The sequence below is a fragment of the Phlebotomus papatasi genome, chromosome 1 (genome assembly GCF_024763615.1).
Source record: "Phlebotomus papatasi isolate M1 chromosome 1, Ppap_2.1, whole genome shotgun sequence".
NCBI classification, from domain to species: Eukaryota; Metazoa; Arthropoda; class Insecta; order Diptera; family Psychodidae; genus Phlebotomus; species Phlebotomus papatasi.
This window is the reverse complement of record NC_077222.1, coordinates 81,580,272-81,602,285: the sequence shown is the minus strand read 5'-3', so window position 1 is coordinate 81,602,285 and position 22,014 is coordinate 81,580,272. Positions and strand designations below refer to the sequence as shown.

The window sequence follows — 22,014 nt, the reverse complement described above, 5'->3', positions numbered from 1 at the left end:
GGAAAATGATGGAAAATTAGTTTAAACATTATTGCGTATATAATTGCGCTAAGCCGTCTCTCGACTAATCCTCAAGACTGTCGAGGCCCTTTGGGGTCAGCCCGAAAAATGAGGATTGATGTCGATATACTTACGGATCAGCGCAAAATTTGGAGGATCAGGCTGATTTTCTAAATTCATGAGGTATAGTGAAATTACGGGGATTAGGCGACATCAGCGCTAGTGCTGAAAATAAAAAGCTTCACTTTAGGTGTTTTTGGGTGCTTTTCGAAATGTCAATTGGGTGAAAAAACATGGAGAGTAATGGTACGTAATGTAGCAAGATCTTAAAATGCATTAAGATTGGAGTAATGGGAAGGTCAGAGTGCTCCTTTCTGTACGAAAAATCCACTGATGAATATCAATTCCATTTAAGAAGTCTTTCAGCAATCAAAGTGTAGAGATTTAATAGAAATGTGCGCTGTAAACGCTAATCTTTCATCCTAAATCCTCAGTGTATGATAGTTTGTGCTGATCCTTTACCGCTAAATTTTTCGAGCTGAGTATTCTCCAGGATCAGCCTGTGTCTATTTTCGCCATAAGGAGGTCTTCATGATAGTCCAAGTCCAAGTAAACAAACTAATAAAGGAAAAATTATAATTTTTTGTTCTTACTCTATCAATTTTTCCAGAAGAACATGGTAAAGTTTGTACTTGATTTTCTTTGGTTTAATCTAGAATATTTTTCTCTACGCATTGAAAAATTTCATTTGTTGACCAATTTTGCCCCGGTCTTCCCTATATTGCAAATTGAATACAAGTTTTTAAACTGACCAACAATTTGTAAATTTAATGAATTTTGTGAATTTAGTGAAAGTTCCTTGTTCTGCAGATTTATTAATGTTTATCTGTTCTCAAACGATTTGTAATTCACTTATAAGATTGCTTAACAAAGCTTAGGACTTATGAGGAATATACTATTCAATTTTGAATCAAAACTATCTTTCGGTTTATAATCGGTTGGAGTCGATTGAAACAAGATGTAAAATTGTTAGTGATTTCGGAACTTTCAAAAGTATCTAAATTTTCCTAAACTCGCATAATAGATAAATATCCGTTGATAAATTCGTTCTTCATAGTCTTTTTTATCTTTAACCTGATAGAATCTTGTTAAGAAAGATGCAACGGTATACATAAACGAAATGTCCTAATAGTTAACTTATAAAACTTATATTTCCAAATATGAAAAAAAAACATTTCACACATTTTCAAGAAAAGCAAAGGGAGATATGAGAGAAAATGAAGATTAGGTTTATGATATTTAAGTAAACTTACGGGTGCCAAAACCGCAGTATACTATATCTCTAATTGTTTTCTCTCTGGAACCAATTATTGATAGTCAAATATTTCTTCGTGTAAATGAATAGATCAAATCCTAAATCAAAGCACAAATCGCAGATTAGAATGCATTATTAATGACAATTAACGTGATCCGCATTAAATTTTAATGTACAAGTGTGATAATGTCGTAGGTAAATGAAAGTTTTATGATGTGGCAGTAAAATGTTCTTAAATTATAAAATCAAACATTTTTGAATGTCTCATCCAATAAAGTTGGCAATAATTTTCTATAATAAATATTTTAATCTGGAATAATTTAAATAAAATATTGTTAATAATACAAAAAAATATATCTGCGTCATTTAGGGAGGGTGGGGCAGTTTCACGGATCTGAACCTTTTTTCAGGACTGATTTTCTAAACAAGTATGAATCATATTCAAGATGACTATGTTTTATTAGTTTCTCTTGTGTATTGATTATCTTATAGGACAATTTCTAAATAATTTTTCTAAAAATCTTTATTTTCGAAAGTAATACATGCGTGAAACTACCCCAACACCCTTGTAACACTTGATATACTTCGTTATACGCAACTGAGAAGTATGCAATTAAAATTAAATATGAAATTGTAATGTTAACAGTAGGTAAGGAGAAACAAAATTATAAACAATAACATTTTTAAAATAGGCGTTATCGTCGTTATGTTTCTCAAATGTGTCATTTGTTATTTTTTAATTTTTTTGATCGTGTTATATTTTAAACGAAAATATAGATATCATGTCAAGAATTTGTAAAATCTGCACGAAGACTACACGATATTCTTTTATGTTTTACACTTCTTTTTAATTGTGAAGTCTTGAAACGGTTATGAATCAGTAAACAGGTCGGGTTCGTGATCACGTTTTTTTTTTCCTCAATAATATAACTTACTAAATTACTTCTTTTTTATCGCAACAATATAGAGGGTCGAAGGAACACCTCTTCGACAGGGAACGGCTATTGATACTTTTGTCAATATGTTGAAATTTATTTAATGCATCCAATGAAATCTAAGCAATAAACATTTTTTCATGAATCTACGTTATTCGATAAGGATAAGTTTTCGAATTTCGTATCCCAAATGGTACAGAGTAGGGTGTCAATAAGTCCTGACACGAGTTCTTAAAGTGTCAATAGGTGTTTCTTTCACCCTAATTATGATTTATTAAGTGGGTTGTTAATGTTCTGAAGTAGTGTTCCTAAATTTCTGCTATCATCTGTATCGTTCGACTTTGCTAGTACATAAAAGAGTCGCCCAACAATGGGATGAAATTTTATGTTGCTTTTTACATAACGAATGAGAGGGTGAGTTCAGAGGAAGAGAAATGGATTTAAGCGGAGGGTTTTTCTCGTCTTTTGTCGTGTGTATGTGTGGTAACTGGACAAAATGGCCGCCGAATGGACCCGAGATTTGAGCGAAAAAGATTCTATGGGATTTTCTTTGCGAGGGGACGGATTTTGACCAAAGCCAGGGGATTTTGCAAGAGATGCTGCAGGTTCTTTTTTTTCTATCATGCTTAAGATGTGGAATGGAAGGATTTTAGAAGAAATAAATCCAGAAGACATCATCTCATCCTTTTGCATCGTGAATGTGTCTCTATGTACAAAACAGATAAAAGTGGGGTATATTGGATTGCGAAATGTTGAATTGATTTTCTTCCGGATTTAGTGAAATTGAATTTATTTGTCGAACCGGTAAAGGAAGTAAATTTTTTATTACTCTTTTTGCTTTCCACTTTTGCTCCTTTTTACCATTTTATATATATTTGTCTTTTAGGTGGCCATAGGGAAGATTTTCTCATGGGTGTTTAGGGAAGCGTAAATTGATTTTCATATGAGTTATGCGAATATATGAATAAAGGGGTGAATATTGCAAAATGTAGTAAGGAGCTAATTTGCGATGTATTCATATATTTTTCATGTAGCGTAATTATTTGTGGTTTGGTACGGAAGTTGCACAACCAAAGAGGATTTCCATGATAAAGTTTTGCTCGTGTTGTAAGTGAATGAAGAGGGCTTTTCCGTGTGGGGACATGGAGGAAAATTATAAACATACAAGAACATTTGACTAACATGAGAGAAAATCACATACAACTTTGCTCTTGTATGTGTTATATTTTCTCTTTGTGAATTTGCCGGGCTTTCGAGGGCATACGAAGGACGGGGTGAGTTTGCTGCGAAGTAGAGATTTGGGGGGAGTTGCAGAGGGATGGGGTTGAGTTTGCGTTGGAAAATGTACACGACGCTACAGTTTAATGAAGAGCATATTGTTTTATGCTCATGGAGCGAATGGTATGTGGGGGTGGCTTTCGTTGGAGAAGAGTGTATGTTTTTGGTGGAAAAAGGGGAGTAGGGTGTGAGGATGGAAAAGCTTGGAGCTTCTGTTGCCTGGATTTGAGTTGAGTCTATGTGGTGTGGGAAGTGAGTTGAATTTCCTCAACCGCAGAAAGGCGAAATTACCACCCACCACATCACAAAGTTCTTCTCTCCATCATCCTCCTTTATTGTGGAATTTGAAGATTGGAGCTTCCATTGAAATTTCACATGTATGTGTGTTTCTCTCCTCCTGGCGAATTTCTGGTCTTGGCGATGGATGGGAAACGACGCCCAGATCCTTCCTCTCGTTCGCTCCTGTGAGAAATTCCCATATGTGAGGGATGTTTTCATATGCTCCCAGTGTTAGGGGGTTGGGTGGTCTGAACAAAGGGAGGAAGGAAGACGTCGACTACTTGAATCCCTTAACAATCTCCATGGCGTGTACATCTTTCACATCTATCCATAGAGAAATTCAATACTTTACTACCTCCTACAACTATATATTTCGACATATATAGAACATTTATATATGTATGTATAGTACAACAATATTCCAAGTGAAGCAAACTCACATGATGAGGGAAAACTGCTTTAGCATCGTCTACCCATGCCACCCTCTGCACATACTCATCTCTTGCCTAACAACAAGAAACCAACCAGAAACTAACTCGACGGCAAAACTTTACTTTTGCGATCTTAGCAAAACTATGTATATGCTATAAGTACAAACTCGTCTCTTTCTGTATTATGTAAGACAGAGACTCATACCCTTATGTTAAAACTCAAGCATCCCATATGCAACCCTCTCATACGCTCCCACGGAGTAAAATTCTAATTAAGGAAACTATGAGAGAAAAGCTTAGAAGACAGTTATATAGTAAAGTATAGTGAAGAGAAGACAGGGTTCAAAACTCCCCTGAGGGCGGATGAATTCTAACACTGTACAGTTTTTGCTAGAGCATAAGAACACACTGGCAAAAAGAAGGGGTGTAATCCTTCTTACATACACTATACTGGAAGAATAAAATGTTTTGTCAGCCCGTAGGACAACATAATCGCCAAGAATGTTATACAAAGAACTGAAAGCATATAGGGTAAGTGTGCCAAATTTCGGCATAGTTGCATGCAAGCGTCAAAGTCTCAAGTTTGAAATGTAATATTTTAAATACAAATTGATTTTTTTCATTCTTTGTTCTGAAAGAGTGTTGCTTGGAACCTTGTAAAGAGTTTACCGTCTTTATTTACTCTAAAATCATTCTTAATACATTTTAAAATGAATAAAAATATAGACACAGCTTTGGTGCCCTATTTCGGCCACCTTCATTCTCATAGTTCCTTGCCCTTCGGGAATTCTTCCCATGTCTTTTTCACATCATCTCGTTTGTCGAAGCTACATTTTTTTGGTATTCTTTTGCATTGTATAATCTCTAGAGTACGTAAAATCTAAAAGTTCATGGAAATTCGAGGAACAAAAAAGGTGGCCGAAATTGCAAGCTGGCCGGAATTTGGCACACTTACCCTAACCCCAATATTATAAGATATACTCTTCCCATATGATGCAAAAAGATACTTTTTCTTTTGCTCAAAATTCTGAGAAAGTTTCACGAAATGCGATGCTCCTTTGCAAAACCTTAGCAATATGCTGGTTTGGGGCCAAACTCCTTAAATTTCTAATTAATTGTAAATTTAGTATGCAGAATATCTTGAAGATTTTAATGCTCTTTTAAGTAGGGAAAAGTTTTGAGGAAATTTGAAGTATATTTTGGTGAAAGAAAAAGGGGTGAAACATAGCAGTTTATGTCAGTTGCAAGAATATTTTATAGAAATTAGAAACGTAGTTCTTGTTGCAATTCTGTTAGTGAAGTTTTCATTTTCAATTTTAGAAGAATATTACGTGAATTTCAATTGTAGCTTGAATAGAATAATTAATGTGTAATTGTTTTGGGGAACATAATAATTTATGGTATCAATTTAGACTCCGAATTTTGATGAAAATGAGGTATGACAATAAAGTAGGGGAGATTGGGGCAAAAAGTCACAAATCGAAGATTTTAAAATTTGATATCTTCCAAGATAAATAAGATAGCGGCTTAAAATTTTTTTCATAGATAGCCGCCATAAGTCTTCTTCAACGTCATAAGTTTTTTAGAATTTGAAGAAGGAATTTAGAAAATAAAAAATATCGAAATTTTTATTTAGCCCTGTTTTTAAAATATTTTTCGTGCAGAAGATATCAATTATTAGCTACTTATATTAAATTTGCTGCACTGGTGAATATTTCCCAAATTATCTGGATATTCTTTGAATACGAATCCGCTATCTATTTTAGAATTTTACGAAGATTCTTTTCTCCAGAAATCCTTTTATTAAAAAACGACCACTTGGGGTAAAAAGTAACAAAAGCCTATGGAACAAAAAGTACCAAAAATCGAAACAATATATGATGTCCCACGGTGAAAAGAAACGTCAATGCTATGTGTCGCTGCTTGTTGTTTGCATTGGTCAAACAATTTGCAGTCTTTTGTGTGTTTTTTGTAAAATAGCTTAAAATGCGCTTTTCTCGCTCAGATAGAGAAAACGGTGTTTTACAAAGGTGTAGAAGAATAAATTTCCTATGAAAATATGTAATCTATATATTTTACTTAAATTTACGGAATCGCGTAATAAAGCGAATCAAAATGTGATAGTATCTATGCCTAATACGATTTGCCCCAGCATTTTTGAGAATGATCACAAAATTACTTTTTAGAAAACGGCTCGATCAATATATTTCCTTACAAAATAGAGGAAAATGACTTTCACAGAGTTGTAGAGCGGTAAATTTCCTATAAAACTGTGCTAATTAGAAATTTTGGAGGTGCTCGGGTAGCTTGTAAAAAAATAAAATATCCGTTTTGTGACTTTTTACCCCAGTTTACCCTATACTGACTGGTGTTTTTACCGGCAAATAGCAAACCTTCCGCTGTGGATTTGTACAGATCTGTACCATAGAACCTTTTCCTATATTGAACTTGATAGTAAGGTACGGGTGATCTTGTCTCCCTACTGTTCGCAAGTTTTTCTTTAATTCTAGCAGATAGATTCGGTGAAGACCATCTGTAACTGCTAGAAAAAAAAACCTTACGGACAACTGGGTGGCAAATACACCCACGGAGAATAAAGTCAGTCGTATCTATAGCGATCTTCAGGCTAAAGGTTTAGCTCAGTTCCCAAAGTTTTCAAAATTCTAACTAACAGGCAGTTTTATTGTCTTTTTAGAATCAATTACGAACTCAAAATATACCAAAAAATCTTGACGAATTAGAGAAGATAAGCCATAGACACACTTACGGCTTAAGCCGAAAGACGGCTTAACGTAATTTTAAATCAAAATAATGATAGAATTCTATTTCTATCAGTTTCTGACTAATCCGTCTCTCGGTTTAAGCCGAGAAATGGTTTAGTTAGTGAGAAACTGATGGGAAACTCCAGTATGAAGCCGCTATATTGTAAGTTCGTACGTCACGCTTAGCTCTGCTGTACACTGAGAGAAATCCGAAGAAGTTAAAATAACATTCCGGAAATGTTAATTTGACCCTGCAGTATTGATCCGAAATCGGTGTAAATATTACCCTTTTTAGGTGTATTAGGGGTTAAAGTTACCCTTGTCATGTTAATTTTACCCTTAAGTAGGAGTAAAATTAACATTAAAAATGTTGATATATTTTTACACCTAATAAGTGTTAAAGTTTTGAGGAAAAAGAGTTAATCGCACCCTCTTTTTTTCTCAGTGTAGCAATCACCTGTTCAATTCCTAGCACAAGCGTATCGTAAGAAAAAAATTTAGTGTTGATGTTTAAGGTAGCAACGGCGTAACTGTACTTTTTTTGTATAATGGAGAAAACTGCCACAAAATATAATTTCATGTTGAATACGGGAAAATACGTTAAGGTAAACCGCCCTCACTCGATAAATATGATGAAAATACAAGAGTCATGGAAATTAATATTTATCACAGTTTTTTAAGAGGGTCTGCTACTAATCTACCAAATAGTATTCCTTCCAGAATTTCGCAGAATTTTGCCACTACTGGGCTATTTCTTTTTAAGTTTATCGATTCACAACGAATTTGATATGATTTACAAATCTCTCAAAACATCGCCTAAAATAGCTTAGAAGTAATAGAATCAAATTTCAGATGAAAATTAGTTATCGGTTTTGGACCGGTTATTTACTGATTGGACTCAGTTAAGGCTCCTCAGGAATTCCAATACCTTTCCAAGGAGACCAAACATGATATTATTCGGTTGTGGAATACACTCCCTAGAGCCTTTTTAATATTTGGCTTTGAAAAAAACAACTTAATTGAGAATGATTAAACGGTATTTTCGTATATGGACGAAATGTTTACCTGAGTAATCTCTAAAACACATCCAATAAAAAATTGCACGACGCGTTTTCGTGTAATCCCAAGAAAACATGGTTTTGAAGAGGGTGAGGAGGGGCAGGGCGAAATGAGGGAAATGTTAATGGTACCAGGGTCGACTTATGGGGGAGTACCCCGAAGGTCCCAAGTCTCTATCTTTAATCGTTTGGACTCTAGGCGTGGTAACGACCGGACGTACGAACAGTGTAACGTCAAAAAACTGGAAACTGCAGATTTTCAAAATTCTACCAAAATAGGGGGTAAGGAGTCGAAAAATATACATACATTGGACTCTCTCACTCAATCGGTTCTTTTTCAATCGGGTGAAAAATTTTGTTTACAATTTTCACGTTTGATTTTGAAACGAATTTGCTCAAATTTACTGTAGTTCCTCTTATTTTATCATGATTCTTTATAATTGAGTACTTTTTGAGGAATTTACAATGAGTTTGACGCCCAAATATATCGATAATTTGGATGACATTTCGTCCCATATGCCCGATTAAGAGAGAATCTACTGTAACTCAAAATCGAGGGTTTATTATACTGCTCTTTCGATGGAGTTTGGATAGTAAAATTACTACATTTTCACTTTCTTAATCCCCATATGGAGTAGGAGTGATAATTCCTTTGTACATAAAACGATATGTACGCAACGCTTTAAAATATTTGCAAATTAAACTACGCCTTATATCACATACATGTAGCGTCAAATTTGTTCTCATAATTTATGCATCACTGAAGCACAATCCGTAGACTTTTTCTTCCAGTCAATGAAAGCAGTGAATGAAAAAAATCCCGCCACTTTTGTGCTAATTAAATTGCAGTCTGTCGGTATTTTTATTCCTCCCTTGCCAATGATTATTATTTGCGCTGAATAACAATAATGAATTGCAGAGAGTGAAGTGGAATTTATTAAAAAAAATCCACTAATTGACATTGCAAGTGGATTTTAGGGTAGATATGTAGGTGGTTGGATGGTGAAAAAAAAAACGCTGCGGGTGAAAAATCATACACCAAAAAAATCTCGATGGTTATGTAGAAAATTTCACACGTAATTTTTCCCGTTTTTCTTGCCCTTCTATCCACCAATTCTCCTTGGTTCTATGGTTGAGCAAGTGGATGGTAGGTTAGAGGGACGAAACAGAGGAAAAGTCGTATGTGAAATCACCGAAAATGTGAAATTGTGGGCGTGTGATAGGGTGAGGGACCGAGGCGAGGAACGAGCTTTTGGGACGGCCGAGAAGAGTGGCGAGAAGTCGAGGCAGAAGTGGAGCTTTTGCCCGGGCACCGAATTTTCATGGGGGTGCTTTTCACTGTTTCTTGTGTTTTGGGGTTACATCATCCTTTAATCCCACCCACAGTGAGAGCTCTTGAATACCCATTCCCTGCGGCCTCATCCTGTCACGTCGTCGCTGTATGTCGTTGGTTGTGTGTTAGAAATTGCGAATGTAACATTTCTCAAACAAACGAAAAACCCTGGTGGATCGTCCCTCTTTTTGGTGTTCTCGCAATCAACCCCCCCTAGAAAGTGGATCCTCTTCGCGTCGTCTTCGTTTGGAAGGATGTTATATATAAAGTTCTCTGGAGATGACACACGAACCATGATGATGAACAAACGGAAGGACACACATCCTTTCTACACACACATGCTGAATTGTGGGGCTTCTTTCGTATGCGAAACTTTGAGCTTTCAGTGTCACGAATGATGATGATGTGCGGGGGTTAAAGGAGGAGGAGGAGGAGGTGGGTCGAAGCGAAAGCATTCTCAAAATATTCGAAGAGACGATGAAGAAGGTGAAACGGTTGAAGGGAAATTTAGGGATGTGAAGCCTCTTATCTCCATGAACATACAACCAAGTAATTCTATAAAATGGGGTTGCCCTCTTTCATCCCTCACAACACACAAAACCCAACCCACTTGATTTTCCACACATGTTTCCAAAAGAGAAAATCGCTTTGGGGCTAGCAACTGGTTTTAATGTATTACATAAGTGGAAATTTAAATTTTTAGACCTAATTTTCTTATTCTAATTGAAAAATTGAAAAAATATGTTTTATTTTCTATAAGTCTTCTAATGTGATGAAAGATTTTCGATTATAATTCTGATTGATGTCAAAATGGCTGTTTTGCATACCTAGATATTCTACATAGAACTTTTGGCATAAAAAGCAGTTTTGTAAGTAGAGGCGTTCAAACTAGTCAAATAGGATTTTCTATGGGGTTAGGTTGTGAACACTTTGTCTACTTTGAGTCAACTATCATAACCGACAAGTACATCTCAATAGAAGTCCGTGCACGTATGGAAAGAATAAGGTCTATTTAGGTCTATCAAAGGTGTTTAGGTTCCGAACCTTGAACATAAAGGTGAAGCTCTAATTGAGGCGCTCGGAACAAAAAAAACTCTAAGTCGTATGTATTTCCCTATTAAAATAGCGTTTTTTTGCTCTGAGCTCCTCAATTGTGTAAGATGATAATCCCGCTAGTCTTGACGTATTTGTCTGAAATGCGGATCCTGAGCAAACAGAATTGCGAACTCTTGGACACATTTATAAGGAGGATTTTACGACGGATCTTTGGCATTGAATGAGAAGGGACGATTCCGAGGCCTATACGACTGTGTGAGGTGCATGAACGCGCTTCCGAAAGTAAACTGTCCCAAGCTATTAGTAATCCTCTGTGGGATGGTCGTGATCTCTAAGGGGAGACGCTATGCTTTGAGGAAACAAGTTCGACCCAGTCCCCCATAGACCAATAGAGTGGATCAGAACACCAGCTCATTAGGGGTAAACCGGGTGCGAAATTGGGAAACAGTGGCGCGTGACAGGGCCGAGTAGTGACATGTCCTGAGTCAGGCTAAGACCAGAAGCTGGGGGTATATTCTGTTATTCGGGAGTTTCTCACATGAGTACAAAAATCGAGAAATACACTAAGTTTACTCAGAAAAAATCGAGTCAACTTCACTAAAAATGTGGTGAGAAATTCTCAAATAGTAGAATATGCCCCCTGATTGGTGTGCTTCTTGTTAACTACAGTAGACTCTCTCTCAATCGGGAATATGGGGCAAAATGTCATCCGGTTTATTGATAAATTTGGGCGTCAAAGCCTTTGTAAATTCCACAAAAAGCGCTCAATTATAAAGAATCACGATAAAATAGGAAGAACTGCAGCGAATTTGAGCGAATTAGCTTCATAATTAAACGTGAAAATTGTCAACAAAATTTTTCGCCCGATTGAAAAAGAGCCGATTGAGTGAGAGTCTACTGTAAGAAGGTTTATGGTAAGATTGTGACCTTTCGGTCTTCACTTAAAGGATTCAAATTGTGTAGATATTGCTAGTTTTTGAATTCGCCTACACTATTGGATAGCACTGTAAATGTCGTATTTCCATCATGTTCTCTGATGTGATTGAATGAATTCAAGCTCTAGTCAATCAAAGAAGGTGATGGTGCTAAAATATTTTATCAAAAAACACCGGGGCTGACTTTTCCACTCTGCTATTCGTATGCTTTTCTTTAATTCAAGCACTTACCAATAGTTCCAAAAACTTATTTTTTTTTAACACTAAAGCTCACCGAGCGTTTTTGGTCGTTTGACATAGCACGCTCGGTCAAATGGCAGACCGCGGTAGGTAGGATACTCAACAATTTTTTCTTGGAAAAGAGAAAGTAATTAAAATTTAAACATTGTAAAATATATTACATGACGTCAGTTAAATCAGCATTTGTCGTAACTTCCTTTTGACAACTTTTCAGGAGACGAAATTTTCAGTTCAATATTATTTTTCTTAAAAATGAGCCCCGAATGCGATACTTTTGAGTCAAAATAATGAAAGTGGCACTAATAAACTGTAAGTTAACTCGAAAAAATCTTTATAAAATTATTTAAAAGCTGCAATATTGAGAAATATGTTAGAAGAAACACAATAATATTTTATCGTAACTTCCATCATTTATAAAGCCGTAACTTCCAAAGTATGGAGATTCTGGAAGTTACGACAATTTTCTAAAATGCATTATATCAATTTGAATTATTCTAGTGATAATAAGCGCCTTTATTTGACTAAATTAGTCAATAATACTGTTATCCCTGTCCCTAAAAGCTTTTGTTTCATAAGTTTTATTGAATAAATTTTGTGCGCCACGTCGCTTGTTTTGTTTTGAATTAATGACAGATGGGTAGGGATTTTTTCTCACTTTTTTCTCGCAAATATTGAATTAAAATGGTTTCATGTTACACTATTCGCACTGTCTTTCGATATTTGGAAGAGTTTATAAACGTTTTATTGAGAAATATTGCAATTTTGCTGCAAATTACAAGCCACGCAAACGAGCAAAAGAAGTTACGGCAAATGCTGATTATTGAAAATTTTGTATGGAAATTTGTCGTAACTTCCCCAAAAATGGAAGTTACGACAAATTCTGATAAATTTTTGTTAATTAAGGGCACTTACGATAATTTTTGTTTAAAATAATTTTTATTGGGCTTATAAAAGTTTCTTTTTCACAAGTGCGTTTAATAAACAAAATTACGCTGATTCCAAATATGTATATATCTCAAAATCGCAAAAATGAAGTTACGATAAATGCTGATTTAACTGACGATGAATATTTTAAGAAATTCGTAATTTTTGATATCGTTTAAATATGTGTTAAAAAGTTTTTAAACCGGTCAATTTGACCGGTCTTGGTAGGTTTAGTGTTAAACTCTTAGATCACACCGAATTTTGAAAGATGCATATTTTCCTGAATTAGAAAGGATACTGGGGCATCACCGAATATGGGCTAAAACCGAACACTAATTTTTATTTCTAAACTACTTTGACTATCTCGATCATTTCTTAGGGACAAGTACCCCTATAGTACTTATAATTCATATAGGTCTTGTCCTCTAAAGTCTAATATCTGATTAAAAATCGCAGTGTTCGGTGCTACCCCATATTCGATGATGCTCCGTTTCTCTATCGATTTTTTTTACAATTCAATTTTAAATACATGATTGGTTTACGAACTAGTATTAATATTTTTCAATGTTAATTCTACGGAATTGAAGATAAAAGTTTCTTAGAGTAATTAATATATATTCTAAACTGTTTTTTCCTAATTTTGCTTTTACGAGGTTTTAGATAAGTTTTTTTTATTAAAAGTTGGGATGATGTGTGGAATTATTTGCCCCTAGGCACTGTGTTGGAAAATCTTGAAATACAATACATAGAGAAATTCTTCGAGTGTTTCTCAAGGCAAGAAACTTTTTTTTTCTTCAGTTTTTCTTTGGTTCCTTCATGAAAAATGCCATTCTGCTGGGAGAAAAATTCGATTTTTTCTCAAATTCTGTCCATAAATTTTTACCTTGTGCCACCTTTTAGGACGTATACCTAAGAAGAGAGTTAAAGGACGTGCCTTATCGAAATTTGCCACAAGAATTACGACTTACGTTGAATATTTAACAAGTTGGTGTAGATGAAGGTGTGAGATGGTTACGAAAAAGAAATCTACAGACCGAGATATTTTATTATCCACTCTTCAATGTATCTTTTCTATGGTTGGGGTGTGGGGGGGTAAGGGTTTGGGATTCACGTACAGTGAATTGCTTTAAAGTCTGTTTACGATTTTTTCACCCTCTGCTCGCGAATAACACCATTTTATCTTCATTTTTATGTTTCGCTGGATATTTTAATTAATTTCGCATATAACTCATAAAATTTATTGAGAGAATATTGACTCCCTGTGATTTAATAGAGCTTTGCCCTTATCTGTTTATTGATTTCTTGTTTGGTTATTTTTTTCCTGTACTTTATTGTCCTTCTATCGCGGAGTTTTCTTTTGTTTTAAAGAAACAATTTGAAAGGTTATTGTCCGTCAACTTTGTAGTTGTTTCACTGTTTTTGCACTCGCAGAAAGGAGATGAATTATCAAAAGTTTAAACTTTTACATTTTTCTTTCAACAATTTTAAAAGAAATGTTGAAAGTTTTTCCAAGAATATTTTCTTCTCTCAAAATATTTTGAGGAGAGCCGGTGAATGAATAAAAGAAATAAAGTAAGGTATTAAATTGAAAATCGACCGGATGGTGGTTAGCAAACTCCACCCTCCAATTTTCTATCTGTATATATATGTATATAGTTGGATGTATGAAGAGAGGATGTAGCATCTCTCTCGTGTTATATTTATATTGATCTTTTTCTCCACGTACAGTGTGGAAAATGCGCCATTCTCCTGGTACAGCATACACTCGTGGAATTTGATGTATTTGAGAATCGTTCTCTCGCGCGTGGTATATCTTTCGCTCGTCCCCTCTGACTATGAGCACCCCCTTGAGGGAAAGCAACCATCAGTGCACACGAGAGTGCTATAGAGTTGCCTGCCACCCCCGCCTAGCCTATCCCTCCATCGCGCACTCTCTCGCTCCATCTTTCGCCCGGCCACTCAAGTGTTTTGTACCTTGTGTGTGTTCACAGGGTGAATAAGGCTGAAGATGGGGGGGGTTTTGGTGGTTGGCAGTTGTCGTCTCCACCATTCTTCTCACCCTAATCCAGCCTGGTACTTCGTAGAGGGTTGCGGATCCAGAGGGGTGCCAGAGAGAAAAGCGCTAGCCGAAGCCTGACCGTCGTTGCTATGGCGTTGCTACGGGCAACTAAAGTTGCGGTCACCCCTACACATCGGGTTGCTGCTCTCCCGCTATTATATAAGAAACCCACCCCGAACGCTCATCTCACATGGAGATTCTCGTGTGTTGTGTATAGTCGAGTGGGTGAGAGCGAGAAGAAACATCATGGCGAAAATTTAATGTGTTTTCTCCCAATATTCCGCATGGATATTTTGCTCCTTTTCATCTTCACCCTGGGGCTGTTTTTGCCTCTTAACTCACGTTGCGAGAGTGGTGGATAAAAAATGGGACTGGGTTTGGAGTATCCATGTGTGATTTAACAATCAAGTGAACGAAAGTTGCTTTTAGGCCTTTTTGTGAGGGTAGAATTTGACGTGAAAAAAAAATACAAATCCATCAGGGGCCAAGCTATACCTAAAATATCTAGAATAAGCAATTCGTTACTTCAATCAATAACTCTTGTATATTATTAATTAAAATAAAACGCAGATTACACAAGAATTGCTAATTTAGGCGACGAACATATTGTTGAAAACTATTTACAGTCGAGTTCCTCAAAATTAAACTCCTCAAATTTGAACGACGGTTGAGTTCAAAATGTAAAATTTGAGGTTATGTGAAGAAAGTTTTTCGTGGAGTTCCATTTTTCTCTGGTTTTTCCTCAATATTATCGTATTATATTAACTTCCGCAACAAATTCCATTTATTTCATAATAAATTACATTGATATATTCTCTAAAGTTATTTATCTTAATTTTAGGGAAAGTGAATTTCACATGAATTCCGTTATGCTTTTGAAAATATTGTTCAAATTTGAGGAGTGAGAAATGTCATCTATACCCTCCAAATGTTCAAATTTGAGGAACGCTATTGTATAACAAGAAATTGGAATTGGGGAAAGGCTTTAAGACTTCGTCGTATTTAGCCTAGCTTTGAACACTTCATATTTTTCCCATATTCATTTAATGCATGTAACCTATCTATGACAACATAGTTTAATAGCTAGTTTTATGTCGCATTTCCTGATAAAATAGGTTAAATTCATTAAATGAATTTGGGAAATATATGAAGTGTTCGAAGTCAGACAATGTATGAAATCTGAAATTCTTCCCCTATTTTTAATTTTTTTTATTGATTTTTCTTTATATATTGTAAGGCCAGTAGAGATGTTCTCTATATGATGACTTCTACATACTACAGAAATTTATGTCCATATTCGATAGTTTTTCCTACACGAGCGTAGACAATTTACATCAATATAAACCATATAGACAAATTTATCTAGTATAAACACCGTAAAAATAAATAAAATACTTAATTTTATGGAAAAAATATATTATTGAATATAAATCTAGAATCTATTAGTATTTTCTTATGAATCATATTTTCTCTCATGTGTTGGTATTAAGCTTAATTTATGTGATTTTTATTTATTTGTTATTTATTTATTTATTTTTTACTCGCCCTACCTAAGGTCATATGCCCAACACACAATAACTTTTGTTTTGTAAACCTGGGGCGATATAATAACTTATTTTCGATAGTATCAACTGTCGATTCTGGAAAAAAAATCAACGATAGCTGTACTTTTTGTAGCTATTTAGCAACAGTCACATTTTCTTAAGAATATCACAATAAATTGCCTATCGATCTGTAAAATGTCGTCATTTCCTTAATCTAAGAGATGTAGATTTATCAATACTGTCGATTCGACAGTATCGATAAGGTATCATTCCACCCCTGTTTTTCATATTTCAGTGAGAGTGAATGAAATCTAGATCTAGTCATCTTTCTCACTCTCATTGAAAATTTTTAAAATATGTTTACAAACAAAAGTTATTGTGCGCTGGGCATTATTGGTGAATATTTATTTATTCGTTATGCCCAACAATAATCGATATCGAAAGTCAAGGTCCGTGATGCAATTGGTAAGAGCATTTGGCTCTTGGGTGGTGTGACCTCCGATTCGACTTCCAGCGAGCACCAGTTGTTAACCGATTTCATTTCAGATGAATTCTGGTAGCCTTAATACGACACTTGCGAGACAGTGCCATTTTCATGTATTTGGTTAGCATTTTTTTCGAGAACTTCTGATTGGTCAGCATATTTTTACTGATCGACTCAGCAAAAATATTCTGAAAACTCTGCTTTTTTCAGCTAACTGTGCTTGATGGACTGTCACAGTTCTGAGTTCAAGTCCCGTCCGGTGCAAATTACTGAATTACAAAAAATCAGTAGGGTAAGTGTGCCAAATTCCGGCCACCTTTTTTGTTCCTCGAATTTCCATGAATTATTAGTTTTTACATACTTTAGAGATTATACAATGCAAAAGAATAACAAAAAATGTAACTTCGACAAACGAGATGACGTGAAAAAGACATTGGAAGAATTCCCGAAGGGCAAGGAACTATGAGAATGAAGGTGGCCGAAATAGGGCACCAAAGCTATGTCTACATTTTTGTTCATTTTAAAATGTATTAAGAATGATTTTAGAGTAAATAAAGGACGATAAACTGTCTACAAGGTTCTAAGCAACACTTCTAAAGTAGTAGTAATGAAAAAAATCAATTTCTATTAAATATATTACATCTCAAACTTGAGACTTTAGCGCTTGCATGCAACTATGCCGAAATTTGACACACTTACCCTATTTGACTTTCTGAACAAGCTCTAATATAAATGTGTGCCAGTATTATTAAGCGAAAGTGGAGAATCTTTAAAATAGATCTTTTTCCTTTTATTTCAAAATGAATTTGGATCATACCATGATATAAATTTTGCTACATATGGCTTTGCGTATATGAAATAAATCACATACCTTGCAAAATTTCCTTTACTTTTAAGAAATATTTTATTTTATGCAGTCTTCACAAAACACAAACCGAAATATTTATCTTGAATCAGTTGTAAATTTTTCGTAAATTATCCTTGTATGATGTATTGGAATTCTATGTGATGAGGGACACGGAATCTTCGTTTTTCCCATTTTATTTTTTACATTCTTGTTTTCCCAGTTTGTCTTTGGAATCTTTGTCTTTGGTAATCTTGGTTTTTTGGAAACTTTGTCTTTGAAAATCTTGTCTTTCATACATTTTGCATAAGTATCGGAAATTTCGTCTATCATACATTCTCCACAAGTATATTTCATAACTTCCCAAAAATTTCCCTACGCACTGAAAATTTCCCTTTGCCCCAATGGGAGATACTGATGACTTTCCAAAACACAAAAAAAAAAATTCCCTTTGCCCCAAGGGTAGATACTGATAACTTCCCAAAATCAGCTAACAGAAAATTTCTCTTTGCCCCAAAGGGCGATACTGATAATTTCCCTAACTTTTCCTTGACTCTAAACTCAGCCTAAATTACTTATTTTTATAAAACTGTAAAATATATGAAAGACAAAATTTCCAAAGACAAAGTTTCCAAAAAAACCAAGATTACCGAAGACAAAGTTTCTAAAGGCAAACTGGGAAAAACAAAAGTGTAAAAAAAAACAAAATGGAAAAAACTAAGATTCCGCAAACCAAACCAAAAGACTTGGTTTTGGCTGGAAAGAAGGGATAAACGGAAGAAGAAAAATGCGTCTAGATTGATTTATGGAAGATGGAGTCGATTTCTCCTACCGTTTGGCATCTATCTATTCCGGCCATTGAAATTGCACACATATAATGCGTCCGCCGTCGTCTTACTGTCGGAAGGAATGTTCAGAACAAATTACTATACATTCATATTAATAATTTTGCAATTTTATGTAATTTTTAATTTTTGAAAACAATATTTGACTTGGTAAAGAACGAATTAGTGTTAGATAGGTTCATTGAGTGGCTTGTACGTCATTTTCTTATTGAAACGACGACGCTTGGGTGTTGAAGAGACAAAATTGCGAGGCGGCAAAGTATCACCATGGGATAAAAGACAGTCTCGATGGGGCGACGAAGGTTGAAAAGGACGATGGAACTAGGGATGGAGAGAAATTATTGAATTTTCGAGAAGGACAAAATGCTGGACAGTAAAATCGCCTTACTTTCCAAATGTACGAGTGAGTAAGTGAAAAAGGTGTCTTTGAGCTTTTTCCCGCATTGAATTTTCACTTTAGCCAGGGGGATGGGGGTGTTGGAAAGACGCTAAAAGATGAAAATGGAGAGACCGAGTATGATGGAAAATATAGAGATATTTTTATAGAATTGACACCCCTACCATGGTTCATCTTTGATTAATTTTCTTGCGACCAAAAGGAACGAGGAAATTTGATTAATGGTCTGTTTATGTGTGGCACAACCCAAAAAGCTGCCACCATATTTCTCTCTATAAGGGTGAAATATTTTCTGGGATTTCAAATATTACTACCACATATACTGGTATACTCACTCCCTGGATATTTTCTGGGGTTGCAAATGCTTGAACAAATGACTGACCATTGGGCATTGCGCTTAGGTCATCGTGTGCCGACAACATTGGTCAATTGACCCTCAAATAAGGTGACCTGGGTATGCAACCCTCTCGCCGGATGGTCACACTCTCTGTCCACGGGGTTTCCCTGTTGTCCGACAAACTTAATCATTCAGCAAATAAGGATATTGCTGACTGATTTATGTATTATTTAGACACCATCGTTGCATTTTTTTTTTTCAAACCAAGGAATTTTCTGCACATTTTATTGATTTTTTCTTCACAGTTTTCACAAATTTTTGTTTTTTAACTTTTCTAGGAAAACCCGCAAATACTTGTACCGGATTCATTATAACTTCGGAGCAAAGTAAAAGTTTGTCTGTCAGCTATTACCTGAGATGCAAAACTGTGCCATGGGCTGGATTCAATGAACGGGGTGAGCCTCTGAAATTAATTCTATTTTATTTTTTTGCATTTCTCGCCTCTCAGTCGCAACAAGGATCTTTTTTTTATTCAACACGTTTCTGGATGAGAATATTTTTATGAAGGGATGTCTTTGGTAGGGATGAACGATCAGATGTGAATTTAAATAACAGTGAAACCATTTTTATTGTTCCACCGTGAAAGAGTGAGAAGAGAATGTTGCTTGGGAAAAAATATGCAAATGAAAAACAGTTTTTCTCTCACACTCCAATTATTCCCCGTTGTGATAGAAGATTTATATATACGTACATATATGAAAATTTTGTCGGTCTGAGCTGTCTCTCCAACAGATGCTTCGAAATCAAAATCTTCTGACTCTCTTCTGGTACCACTTTTTTTTATTTGGGGAGATTAAAATTATGCTGAGAGCTTCGATGGTGTGGAAAGTGTATTGAGAAAAATTCGTGGGGTTTGATTGAGATCTCGAGGAGCCACATGAGGTCACACAATTTGATTTAACACTCGAGATTGGTGGAGATCTTATTCTTGTGTATAACGTATATATGCAATTCAAAAAAATATATTAGAAGGTGATCAATTGGCAAAATCAAGCACACTTTGAGTATACTTGACGGAGGGACGTCTTTTCTTTGTTTGCCGGTATTTTCCTTTTAGAGGAGAGTTTTAAATTCTAGAAAAATATATTTTTTAAACAATCTTGAAACGGTAATGCGTCGATTATCCTGGTTTTAAAGGATTTGCGTCGAAATACAGTGAATTAAATTCAAATAAGTATTTTTCGAAAAGAGGATGGTGTGGTATTATTTATTAATTTAGTATTATTATGTGAAATAGAGAAATTCTCAAGAATTATTTTTATATTGAAATTTATTGTTACTTCCTTTTCTGGAGGGTTGTATAGAACCTTGAAAACTAGTTTATCATCTTTGTTTTCTTTAAATCAGTTCCTAAAATATTGAAAAATTAATAAAAATATAGACATTGCGTTGGATAGAATTCTGGCCGCTTTGAGTGTAATACCGGCCACCTTGTTTGTGACCACCTTTTGTGAAGCAACGGATAGAAAATTTCAAAAAGTCATACAGAACGAGTTTAAAAACATTTACTTTGATACGTTTATATAACCCACAAGCCTTGAGATCTTCCGTAATCCTGAATGTAATTTATCCTGAAGACCTGAAGAGTTTACCTTGGCATTCCAAATTTACGCGCAGTTTCCGTAGCAGTTTGCCCTCCCTGAACTCTTCCAAGGCCTATTCCACATCTTCTTTTGCAAAGACGCGATCCTTTTTTTCTATGGGCATTGTACAACTCATAAATTGAAAAAATAAATAAAATGAATAAGAAATTTAGGAAAGCAAGTGATGTTGCCGGAATAGAAAACATTACCTCACCGGAGAGACGCTCACAAAGTATCTACTTTTTTACGCAAAATACATGATCCAGCTGGGAAGTTTTACCCAAAATTTAAAGAATGATTCACTATTAACTTAAACAGAAAGAAATTACACTCAAAGTGGCCGAAATATAAAGCTGGCCGAAATTGGGCACACTTACCCTAAATCTTTTGATAAAAAAAGTTTAAAGAAAATAAAAATTCATTCTTAATTAGTAAACAAATTAGAGTCACTTCCTCCTTCATAATTAAATGTTTTGAGTTGTTTACTTGATTTTCCGTAAACACCTCTATAGTTATGGGAGCATTTTTTGTCAAAAATTGCGTTTTTGGCAGAATTTTTACATTCTCACCTACAGCACCACACTCAATTTCTTTTAAAAAGACAATTTTTGGCGAAAGTTGCTCCCGTTGCTCCCAATGCGTAGAGTCCATAACGCATGAAGTTGACCCATACAATTATCGTCTTAAAAGCACATCAACACCGAAATAATTTAAAAAGTCCATGATATTGTTTCCGAACATCAAAAACTTAATGTTAATACGTGCAGAATTGGTCATAACATAGACACTTCAACAATATAAGTGACTATTGTACAAAAAAATAATTAAATATGAGATATGTCCATAATTAATTGAATAAATAATTCCATAAATAAATAAATAAATATGGAAATCGTGCTTTGATGTAATGTGATTTATGGCCTCTACATACTAGAGAAATTGATGTCAACTCTTCAATATGGATATAAATTTCTCTAGTGCAGAGGCAGCTTTAGTCTGAAAAAAATTGTCAGATTTATTTTCCAGTAACATGTATTTTGTATAAATTGTTCAGTTAACAAATATATCCTTTATTTTACAATGTTTCGTGAAAAATGTAATAATAATAATAATAATAATAATCTTTATTTATTAATAGGACTGATAGTCCTCTATACAAAGTAACGCATTAGATGTGCATGAATTACAAATGTATCGCTGTGAGTGAAGCGATGAATAATCGACAAGTCCTATGGTGGGGTTGGACGGCTGATCAACACTCCGTCCGAGCAGGACCGTAGATGCTCAATGAAATTATTCAGAGCAACTGAAGAAG

At 35.0% G+C, this 22,014-nt stretch overlaps 1 long non-coding RNA gene across 1 annotated transcript in view; it reads left to right on the top strand.

Annotated features, from left to right (window-relative positions):
- The window catches only part of LOC129810348 (uncharacterized), a 158,143-nt gene that overhangs the window by 68,342 nt on the left and 67,787 nt on the right, over nucleotides 1–22,014 (top strand). The window contains exon 3 of the long non-coding RNA XR_008752726.1: nucleotides 19,395–19,511. This is a non-coding gene — a long non-coding RNA (uncharacterized LOC129810348). The remainder of the gene's footprint in view (nucleotides 1–19,394; nucleotides 19,512–22,014) is intronic.